At 42.7% G+C, this 10,725-nt stretch overlaps 1 long non-coding RNA gene and 1 pseudogene across 1 annotated transcript in view; one reads left to right on the top strand and one right to left on the bottom strand.

Moving 5' to 3' along the window:
- The first annotated feature begins 3,814 nt into the window (after positions 1-3,814).
- Positions 3,815-8,133, top strand: LOC121563715 (annotated as a pseudogene).
- Positions 8,134-10,639: 2,506 nt separating this feature from the next.
- LOC123486207 overlaps positions 10,640-10,725 on the bottom strand; it is a 658-nt gene continuing 572 nt past the window's right edge. Inside the window, exon 3 of the long non-coding RNA XR_006659283.1 lies at positions 10,640-10,725. This is a non-coding gene — a long non-coding RNA (uncharacterized LOC123486207).

Below are 10,725 nucleotides of genomic sequence, written 5' to 3'. Positions count from 1 at the left end.
CTCGTTTGGTGGGATCTTCTGTCACGATCGTTTACAGACGGGACGGACCAAGGCGCAGCATGATATGCCAACATGTTTATTTAACGAATAAACACACAACAAAACAACAAATGAAACGTGAAGTCCAAGGTAGCACACAAACAACATACCTCACCCGGAACAAGATCCCACAACCCACTAGTGCCATAGGCTACCTAATTATGGTCCCCAATCAGAGACAACGAGCAACAGCTGCCTCTGATTGGGAACCCCTGAGCCAACATAGATCTATACATACTAGATCCAAACCTAAAAATAACACTAGGAACATACACAACAGGAAAATCACACCCTACTCAACAAATAAGAGTCCTCAGAGTCGGGGCATGACACCCCTTTTTTCTCCATACATAATGATGGTCATTATGGCCAAACAGTTCTATTTATGTTTTATCAGACCAGAGGACATTTCTCCAAAAAGTCCGATCTTTGTCCCCATGTGCAGTTGCAAACCGTTGTCTGGCTTTTTTATGCTGGTTTTGGAGCAGTGGCTTCTGCCTTGCTGAGCGGCCTTTCAGGTTATGTCGATATATAGACTCGTTTTACTGTGGATATAGATACTTTTGTACCTGTTTCCTCCAGCATCTTCACAAGGTCCTTTGCTGTTGTTCTGGGAGTAATTTGCACTTTTCCCAAATCGTTCATCTCTAGGAGACAGAATGCATCTCCTTCCTGAGCGATATGCCGGCTGCGTGGTCCCATGGTGTTTATACTTGTGTACTATTGTTTGTACAGATGAGCGTGGTACCTTCAGGCGTTTGGAAATTGCTCCCACGGATAACCAGACTTGTGGAGGTCTACAGTTCTTTTTCTGAGGTCTTGGCTGATTTCTTTTGATTTTCCCATGATGTCAAGCAAAGAGGCACTGAGTTTGAAGGTAGGCCTTGAAATACATCCACAGGTACACCTCCAATTTACTCAAATGATGTCAATTAGCCTATCAGAAGCTTCTAAAGCCATGACATCATTTTCAGGAATTTTCCAAGCTGTTTAAAGGCACCGTCAACTTAGTGTATGTAAACATCTGACCCACTGGAATTCTGATACAGTGAATTATATGTGAAATAATCTGTCTGTAAACAATTGTTGAAAAATTACTTGTGTCACGCACAAAGTAGATGTCCTAACCGACTTGCCAAAACTATGTTTGTTAAGAAGAAATTTGTGGAGTGGTTGAAAAATTAGTTTTAATAACTCCAACCTAAATGTATGTAAACTTCCGACTTCAACTGTATAAGCACAATATCAAATGCTTATATTTGACTGTTGTTCCCCTATATGGGTCCCAAAAGAGGGAAGTGAAGTGGTTCAACCAGCTGTCACTTAAAAACTCCTCAACCAAACAGGTTCATCAAGAGAGAGGAGAGCACAGGTGAGTTCTGTTGTCATCTCATTCTCACTGGTTAAGCCTACCCACCCTCAATATCCACTTGGAGCAGTTTGTAGTGTCAAATCTGTTTATGGACATTATAATGACCCATGTTTGTAGTCCTGGACCTCCTGAACATGTTGATGTACAGTGAGGGAAAAAAGTATTTGATCCCCTGCTGATTTTGTACGTTTGCCCACTGACAAAGAAATTATCAGTCTATAATTTTAATGGTAGGTTTATTTGAACAGTGAGAGACAGAATAACAACAAAAAAATCCAGAAAAACGTGTGTCAAAAATGTTATAAATTGATTTGCATTTTAATGAGTGAAATAAGTATTTGACCCCCTCTCAATCAGAAAGATTTCTGGCTCCCAGGTGTCTTTTATACAGGTAACGAGCTGAGATTAGGAGCACACTCTTAAAGGGAGTGCTCCTAATCTCAGATTGTTACCTGTATAAAAGACACCTATCCACAAGCAATCAATCAATCAGATTCCAAACTCTCCACCATGACCAAGACCAAAGAGCTCTCCAAGGATGTCAGGGACAAGGTTGTAGACCTACACAAGGCTGGAATGGGCTACAAGACCATCTTCAAGCAGCTTGGTGAGAAGGTGACAACAGTTGGTGTGATTATTCGCAAATGGAAGAAACACAAAATAACTGTCAATCTCCCTCAGCCTGGGTCTCCATGCAAGATCTCACCTCGTGGAGTTGCAATGATCATGAGAACGGTGAGGAATCAGCCCAGAACTACACGGGAGGATCTTGTCAATGGTCTCAAGGCAGCTGGGACCATAGTCACCAAGAAAACAATTGGTAACACACTACGCCGTGAAGGACTGAAATCCTGCAGCGCCTGCAAGGTCCCCCTGCTCAAGAAAGCACATATATAGGGCCGTCTGAAGTTTGCCAATGAACATCTGAATGATTCAGAGGAGAACTGGGTGAAAGTGTTGTGGTCAGATGAGACCAAAATTGAGCTCTTTGGCATCAACTCAAATCGCCGTGTTTGGAGGAGGAATGCTGCCTATGACCCCAAGAACAACATCCCCATCGTCAAACATGGAGGTGGAAACTTTATGCTTTGGGGGTGTTTTTCTGCTAAGGGGACATGACAACTTCACCGCATCAAAGGGGCGATGGACCGGGGCCATGTACCGTCAAATCTTGGGTGAGAACCTCCTTCTCTCAGCCAGGGCATTAAAAATGGGTCGTGGATGGGTATTCCAGCGTGACAATGACCCAAAACAAAGCGGTCAAGGCAACAAAGGGTGGCTCAAGAAGAAGCACATTAAGGTCCTGGAGTGGCCTAGCCAGTCCCCATAGAAAAATCTGTGGAGGGGCTGAAGGTTTGAGTTGCCAACGTCAGCCTCTAAACCTTAATGACTTGGAAAGATCTGCAAAGAGGAGTGGGACAAAATCCCTCCTGAGATGTGTGCAAACCTAAGAAACGTTTGACCTCTGTGATTGCCAACAAGGGTTTTGCCACCAAGTACTAAGTCATGTTTTGAAAAGGGGTCAAATACTTATTTCCCTCATTAAAATGCAAATCAATTTATAACATTTTTGCCATGTGTTTTTCTTGATTTTTTTGTTGTTATTCTGTCTCTCACTGTTCAAATAAACCTACCATTAAAATAATAGACTGATCATGTCTTTGTCAGTGGGCAAACGTACAAAATCAGCAGGGGATCAAATACTTTTTTCCCTCACTGTATATTTGGGAGAAAACAGAGGGTCCAAATCAGCAGAAAGGTGAAAGGAAGGGGGAGTTCTGGAAACCCCCTGAATTATCTTGGGGCTGTTACATATGATATTTAATATATGTTAACAGCTAGCCTTTGTTCTCCACTTCCCCTCTATTATCTATATCTTCCTGGTATGATAGTGTCCTGTCCATCATCACAAATAGCAAGTCCCATTCCCTGGGCAGGAGGACTGTGTTGAGATATACTCTGGACAAGATGACCATATAGAGACATGGAATGATTTATATTGTGCAGCAGAAAATGGTTTAACAATAAGCACTGTAACAATCTCTCACATGCACACATGCACACAAGTACGTACACAAGTATACAAACTTGTTCTATTTTTTGTATTAGCATAGCCACAACTACCTGTGTCATTTTGTTGATACTTCCCTAGAGTTAACGCCTACAGCAGTCACACAGACAGAGAAACACAGATGAATCCGAGACAGAGATATCACTAGAAGCAGAGACTTTACGTATAGAGGGCTTGCAGTTGACATACGACGCCTCCTGGCGGCCATGTTGGAAGACCACCACATTAATTCTAGAAGCAGAGACTTAATGTATAGTAGACCTACATAGAAAGAAAGACCCAGGCATTGTTAAAGATGTCAAAGGTAAAAGGTAATCTATGCTGAGCCAGATATGAACAAGAAGGTCAGGTTTGACAGAGGTGAGATGGAGGAGAGGATTGTGGATATCTACGTCAGTGCAGACACCCTGAGAGACGGTGAAACAAGCGCCAAGAGAGAAGAGACAGCAGACACTGCTCCTAATAATGGACCAGGAGACCAGTACTCAGGTAACACACACACAGCATCTCGCTTAGCCTGATAGCTCAAAGATGAGACCCTTCCTACAGATGTAGGATCTCATTTTGATCACTCTTTTGATGCTGAGAATTTTCCTGAATAGCAGGAAATGCAAACTTTTTGTGTATTCAAGGTTTAAAAAGGTTTCTAAAGTTTGTAATTTCCACATTGAAATTTAAGACTTGATTTGCCCTAAAGAAAATAAAAAAGTCAATTAATTATAATTCACATAATAATTATAATTTCCTGTTGCTGCTATTTTCCAGTTATAGCAAACTGGCTCAAATTAAGATCCTACATCTGTATCTTTTGCAGTGTGTCTGAGGCTGCTCTGTGTTCGATCACAGGCCTGTCTTTCAACTGTGAGTTTGTGTCATATGTTCATTGCTTGTCAATTAGTTGTAAGAAGTTCTGGTTGCTAGACCTATTTACCTATTTATGTAAATAAGGTATTTTCATATGAAAATGTCATTAACTAACAAATAATGATAATTGTTGATGACCCACTCTTGATGATGGTATCTACATCTTACAGAGTGTGGCTTTAAAGCTGAAAAAACATAGGGCTATGTCTATAATTGAGGAGGATGTTTGTACACTGACTGTCTGGTTCTCTGTGTTGTTTAGGTACTGGGGGGCAGGACAGCCTGATAATGGTGGTCAGTTTTCTGGGCAGGAGGACTTTTTTGAGATACTATGGACAAGATTACGCTGTAAAGACATGGAATTATGACAAATATTTTAAAAAACATAACTGGATCTGTGTGATAATTGTTTAACAGTTGCCTACTGTAACAATGTTCTCTCTCTCTCTCGTAGTTATTATGTTGATGGTGGGATACAGTACTGAATGGTTAAGTGATGATTTCACCTAGTGGTTAAAATGAGAGATGAACTCACCATAGAGTTGAAATAGTGGTATTACAGACTTGCCTACGGGCTCTTTCTCAATTCATCTTTCCTTGGTTCTTTCTCACGTCCTCTCTCCTCCTCTCCTTCTCAAAACACATTGGAGAATACAGTCCTAGGGGAGGGACCTTGGACCTTATCCTCTAATAGGGTTGAGAAGGAAGATAGGAGGAGAAGAAATTGGAGGAGAGGAGATATGAAGAGAAAAGATGTGAGGAGAGGAGATAGGAGGAGAGGAGATAGGAGGAGAGGAGATAGGAGGAGATAGCAGGAGAGGAGATAGAAGGAGAGGAGATAGGAGGGGTGGAGTATGAGGAGAGGAGATAGGATGAGAGGAGATAGGAGGGGAGGAGATAGGAGGAGAGGAGATAGAATGAGAGGAGAGATGAGGAGAGGAGAGGAGATGGGAAGAGAAGAGATGGGAGGAAATGAGATAGGAGGAGAGGAGATAGGAGGAGAGGAATCTAGGAAAAACTAATTGAGATAGAGCCTTAGTGTCAGAGAGACATAGAGGAGGAAGAAGAACATTAAGACAATGAGGAAGAGAAAAAAAACAAGACAAATAATAGTTGTGTTTAGATTTAGAGGAGAGGATGTAGACATACTGTACTCTGGAAAATGACTCTTCATTATTTTATTAGAAACATGTCATGTGATTTGACATAGGCTTACGCTTATAATTTTTTTAAATAACAAAGGCACAGATTAATAAATAAAGGAACAATGTCCTTTAACAAGGTCTACCAGCTCCCTGATTGAATGTGATTGGATTCTTAAAACAGTGTGACCTCGACACACACAGAGGGCAGAACAGTACTGAGAGGACACACACACACACACACACACACACACACACACACACACACACACACACACACACACACACACAAATACAAAAAAAACGATGCTAATGAAAGGTGAGAGTGACTCCCAATCTTCACTGTACAAGGGACAATGTGTAGGTGACCAATGGTAACACAATGCACAATGCACCAGTGGACCTGCCTGCTACATACCCACTCACTCATGCATGGTGTCTAATGGGGTCTCCAGCCGCTCCCTCTCTGTTCTCTGTCTGTGGCCCACAGCAGCTGACAGGCTGTTTCAAGGCTCTATGCACCAATAAGAAGGAGACTTGATATGTGTCCCAAATGGCACCATATTCTCTATATAGTGCACTACATAGGGAAATAGGGTGTACTTAGGGACGCAGGCTTGTAGACCAGACAGTTGTTTGTGATGTCCTCTTCATTCCTTGTTCATTCTGTTCCATGTCATCTTTCTTCCTATTTTTAATGTTTTTGGAAGGTTCTTTATGATCCAACCCTTCATTCTGGTGTTGTCCACCTATTCCGCTCCAGTCATTACCACGAGCCAATCCTCCCCAATGAAGGTGCCACCAACCTCCTGTGACACACACACACACACACACACACACTTAACTAGACAAACATTAACACTATATAATCCCAAAAAAATTGGTGAAGTTTTGATGCTTTTTCTTCTGTGTGTCTCAGTTGGTAACAGCATACCACTGGGCACAGATGTCAGTTCAACGTCTGGTTATGATTCACACTTGGTTCAGTTGTCAGCATTAGTGATGTAAGGTGTGTGTGTGTGTGTGTGTGTGTGTGTGTGTGTGTGTGTGTGTGTGTGTTCCTTTCCAGATGGAAGACCAATACTCTACAGGCTGGGTGCTGTGTGTTTTGGAGTGCTGTGTGTTCTACAAGTCACTCTCAACATCTCCCTGTCGCTGGCTTTCTGTGAGTGAGGCTGTGTGCCAAATGGAAACCTACTTCCCTTTAGTGCACTACTTTTGACCAGAATAGGCTGCCAGGAATAGGGTGCAATTTGGGACATAACCTGTACTTCATTATCACACTACAGCAAGTAACACAATTCAGATGAGACTTGACATTACATAGCTAGTTGGACTTGTAGTTTGAAACACACAAAACCAATGAGAAGGCGACTCTGGAGAAGAGGCTCTCTGAGTGCGGTGAGTTGTCAAGTCAGTCACTAGGGCTGTGTCTAGACTCTCTACCCTTCCTTCTCCTGAAGTGTGCACTAGCAGTGTGCACTTAGACACTGGCTGCATTATGATTCTCTACCCTTCTCCAGAAGTGTGCATTGGATTGTTGCAAGCATGGCTGGAGGGAGTTTCCACCATATTTCTCCCACTAGTTCATTTAAATTCCTGAAGGGGAGTGTAGAGAATCAGAATTTAGCCCCGTGTCCACACCAGTCGTAGATTTACCAACAGTTAATTCCAACGTTAGAATTTGTTGTTCAATACGTGTAACATACAGTATATTTCTCCAACAGAGCTAAACAGTTGTAGGACAACCTGTCCCAATAATCTCTACTTTCTCCAGATGTGTGCACTTGTTCACTTCCTTCATGATTTGAATGGAAATTACTGGTATATGGGAATTCCCTGTAGTGCCCATCCCTACACCAACCAATACTTTTAGATTTGTTGGAAGTAGTGGACAAATAAACACTTCTGGAGAAAGGAGATATTATTGGAACGCAATCCAGATTAGAATATTGAAAAACCAATATGGTGGACGCTGTGTGTGTTGTATGTAGGTACTGGAACAGTACTGGAAGAGAGGGACATGGCAGTCCCAACGGTGAGGACTGTGTTGAGGTGTCCTGAAGGATGGAGGATTTTGGGAACCAGCTGTTACTTCCTGTCTACTGAGAGGAAAACCTGGGCTGACATTAGACTGGACTGTCGAGAGAGGGGAGGGGGGGGGGGGGAGAGAGGGGGGGTCTGTACGCTTATGAATCAGGTATATTATTAATACTAACATGTAATTGACATCTTTATCTTTCTCAACAATAGAAATTCCAAACTGAATTAAACAGGAACATTGATTGTGTCTGGATCGGTCTGACTGACAGAGGGGACCAGGAAATGGGTGGACGGTACACCACTAACCACAATGTGAGAGAAAATGATCTGACCATAAGAATGTAACCATTTTAAGTAGAAAAACATCTGGGTATGATTTATAATGTTCTGTTTACCACAGTGTCTGACTGTCTGGTTCTCTGTGTTGTTTTCCCTCTAGGTACTGGGGGAGAAACCAGCCTGATAATGGTGATGGTCCTATAATACACATAGGAGAGGAGGACTGTGCTCAGAATAATTATGGGCATCCTGACCCTGTAAATACATGGAATGACGTAGGATGTAGACATGAATGTATCTGGATTTGTGAAAGAGTGATTTAACAATAGCTCATTATGGACAGGAGCGTTGCATGGGATCCTGAGTGGCGAAGCGGTCCCAAATGGCATCCTATTTCCCTATGTATTGCACTATATAGAGAATATGGTGCCATTTGAGAAACATATCAAGTCTCCTTCTAATTGGTGGAAAGAGCCTTGAAACATCCTGTCACCTGCTGTGGGTCACAGACAGAGAACAGAGAGGGAGCTGGTTGAAACCCCATAGACCCTGTGTAGCTCAGTTGGTAGAGCATGGCGTTTGCAACGCCAGGGTTGTGGTTCGATTCCCACGGGGGCCAGTATGAAAAAATTAAAATAAAATTAATGCACTCACTAACTGTAAGTCGCTCTGGATAAGAGCGTCTGCTGAATGACTTAAATGTAATTAGACACCATGTATGAGTGAGTGGGTATGTAGCGGGCAGGTCCACTGGTGCATTGTGTTGCCATTGGTCACCTGCACCTTGTACAGTGAAGGTGGGAGTCACTCTCACCTTTCATTAACATTTTATTTTTTTGGGTGTGTGTGTATGTGTGTGTGTGCCCTGTCAGGGCTGTTCTGCCCTCTGTGTGTGTCAAGGTCAAACTGTTTTAAGTATCCAATCACATTCAATCAGGAAGTTGGTAGACTTTGTTAAAGGACATTGTTCCTTTATTTATTAATCTGTGACTTTGTTATTCTTATTATTAAAGTGATAAGCAGGTTAATAATTGGTCCCAGCTTAATTTTTTTTACGAAGCACAAGCCTATGTCAAATCACATGACATGTTTCTAATAAAATAATGAAGAGTCATTTTCCAGAGTAAAGTATGTCTACATTCTCTCCTCTAAATCTAAACACAACTATTATTTGTCTTGTTTTTTCTCTCTTCCTCATTCTCTTAATGTTCTTCTTCCTCCTCTATGTCTCTCTCGACACTAAGGCTCTATCTCAATTAGTATTTCCTAGATTCCTCTCCTCCTATCTCCTCTCCTCCAACCTCCTCTCCTTCAACCTCCACTCCTCCCATCTCCTCTCCTCCTATCTCCTATCTCCTCTCCTTCTATCTCCTCTCCTTCTATCTCCTCTCCTATCTCCTCTCCTCCTATCTCCCTCCTCCCATCTCCTCTTCTCTCCTATCTCCTCTCCTCCTATCTCCTCTCCATCTATCTCCTCTCCTCTCCTATCTCCTCTCCTTCTATCTCCTCTCCCATCTCCTCTCCTCCTATCTCCTCTCCTATCTCCTCTCCTCCTATCTCCTCTCCTCCTATCTCCTCTCCTCTCATATCTCCTCTCCTATCTCCTCTCCTCCCATCTCCTCTCCTCCCATCTCCTCTCCTCCTATCTCCTCTCCTATCTCCTCTCCTCCTATCTCCTCTCCTCATCTCTCCTCTCCTTCTATCTCCCCTCCCATCTCCTCTCCTCCTATCTCCTCTCCTATCTCCTCTCCTCCCATCTCCTCTCCTCCACTCTCCTCTCCTCCTTTCTCCTCTCCTCCTATCTCCTCTCCTCCTATCTCCTCTCCTCTCCTATCTCCTCTCCTTCTATCTCCTCTCCCATCTCCTCTCCTCCTATCTCCTCTCCTATCTCCTCTCCTCCTATCTCCTCCCCTCCACTCTCCTCTCCTCCCTATCTCCTCTCCTCCTATCTCCTCTCCCTCCTATCTCCTCTCCTCTCCTATCTCCTCTCCTTCTATCTCCTCTCCCATCTCCTCTCCTCCTATCTCCTCTTCTATCTCCTCTCATCCTATCTCCTCTCCTCCCATCTCCTCTCCTCCTTTCCAGCCCTATTAGAGGAGAAGGTCCAAGGTCCCCTCCCCTAGGATTGTATTCTCCAATGTGTTTTGAGACCGTCTGTAATACCACTATTTCACCTCTATGGTGAGTTCATCTCTCACTTTAACCACTAGGTGGAAACATCACTTAACCATTCAGGACCTTATCCAACCCTTAACATAATAACTATGATAAAAGAAGAGAGATAGATAGGGAGAGAGTTAGAGGGAGATGGAGAGAGAAAGTTTGTTACTGTGGGTTATTGTTACACCACTTTCTCACAGATCCAGTTATGATTGTTGTGACAATTGTCATCATTCCATGTCTTTACAGCGTCATCTTGTCCATAGTATATCTCAACACAGTCCTTTTGGCCTCTATTATCAGGCTGTCCTGCCCCCCCAGTACCTAAACAACACAGAGAACCAGACAGTCAGACATTGTGGTACAAACATCCTTCTCAATTATACACATAGTCCTATGTTTTCTCAGCTTTAAAGCCACACTGTACGATGAGCATACCATTATCAAGAGTGGGTCGTCAACACATTTTTTTTGTTTTACTCTTTCGATTACATTTTCATATGTACATTTTACCTGGTTTCTATAACACATCTATAGTTCTCATTGAATGACATTCGAGTCAAAACATAAATTTTTATGAACATGATTGGAAGCAATATATCATTCTTTTTTTTTTATCTCCATATCAGAAGGCAAAATGGTCAAATCTCTCACCCTGTGGTCAGTGATGTGCCGTCCACCCATTTCCAGGTCCCCTCAGTAACAGAGTCAGTCAGACCAATCCAGGCTCTCAGTTGGAGGTTGAAGAGAAATGT

Source organism: Coregonus clupeaformis, unplaced genomic scaffold (genome assembly GCF_020615455.1).
Source record: "Coregonus clupeaformis isolate EN_2021a unplaced genomic scaffold, ASM2061545v1 scaf1067, whole genome shotgun sequence".
Classification (NCBI taxonomy): Eukaryota; Metazoa; Chordata; class Actinopteri; order Salmoniformes; family Salmonidae; genus Coregonus; species Coregonus clupeaformis.
This window is presented reverse-complemented; position numbering and strand designations above follow the sequence as displayed.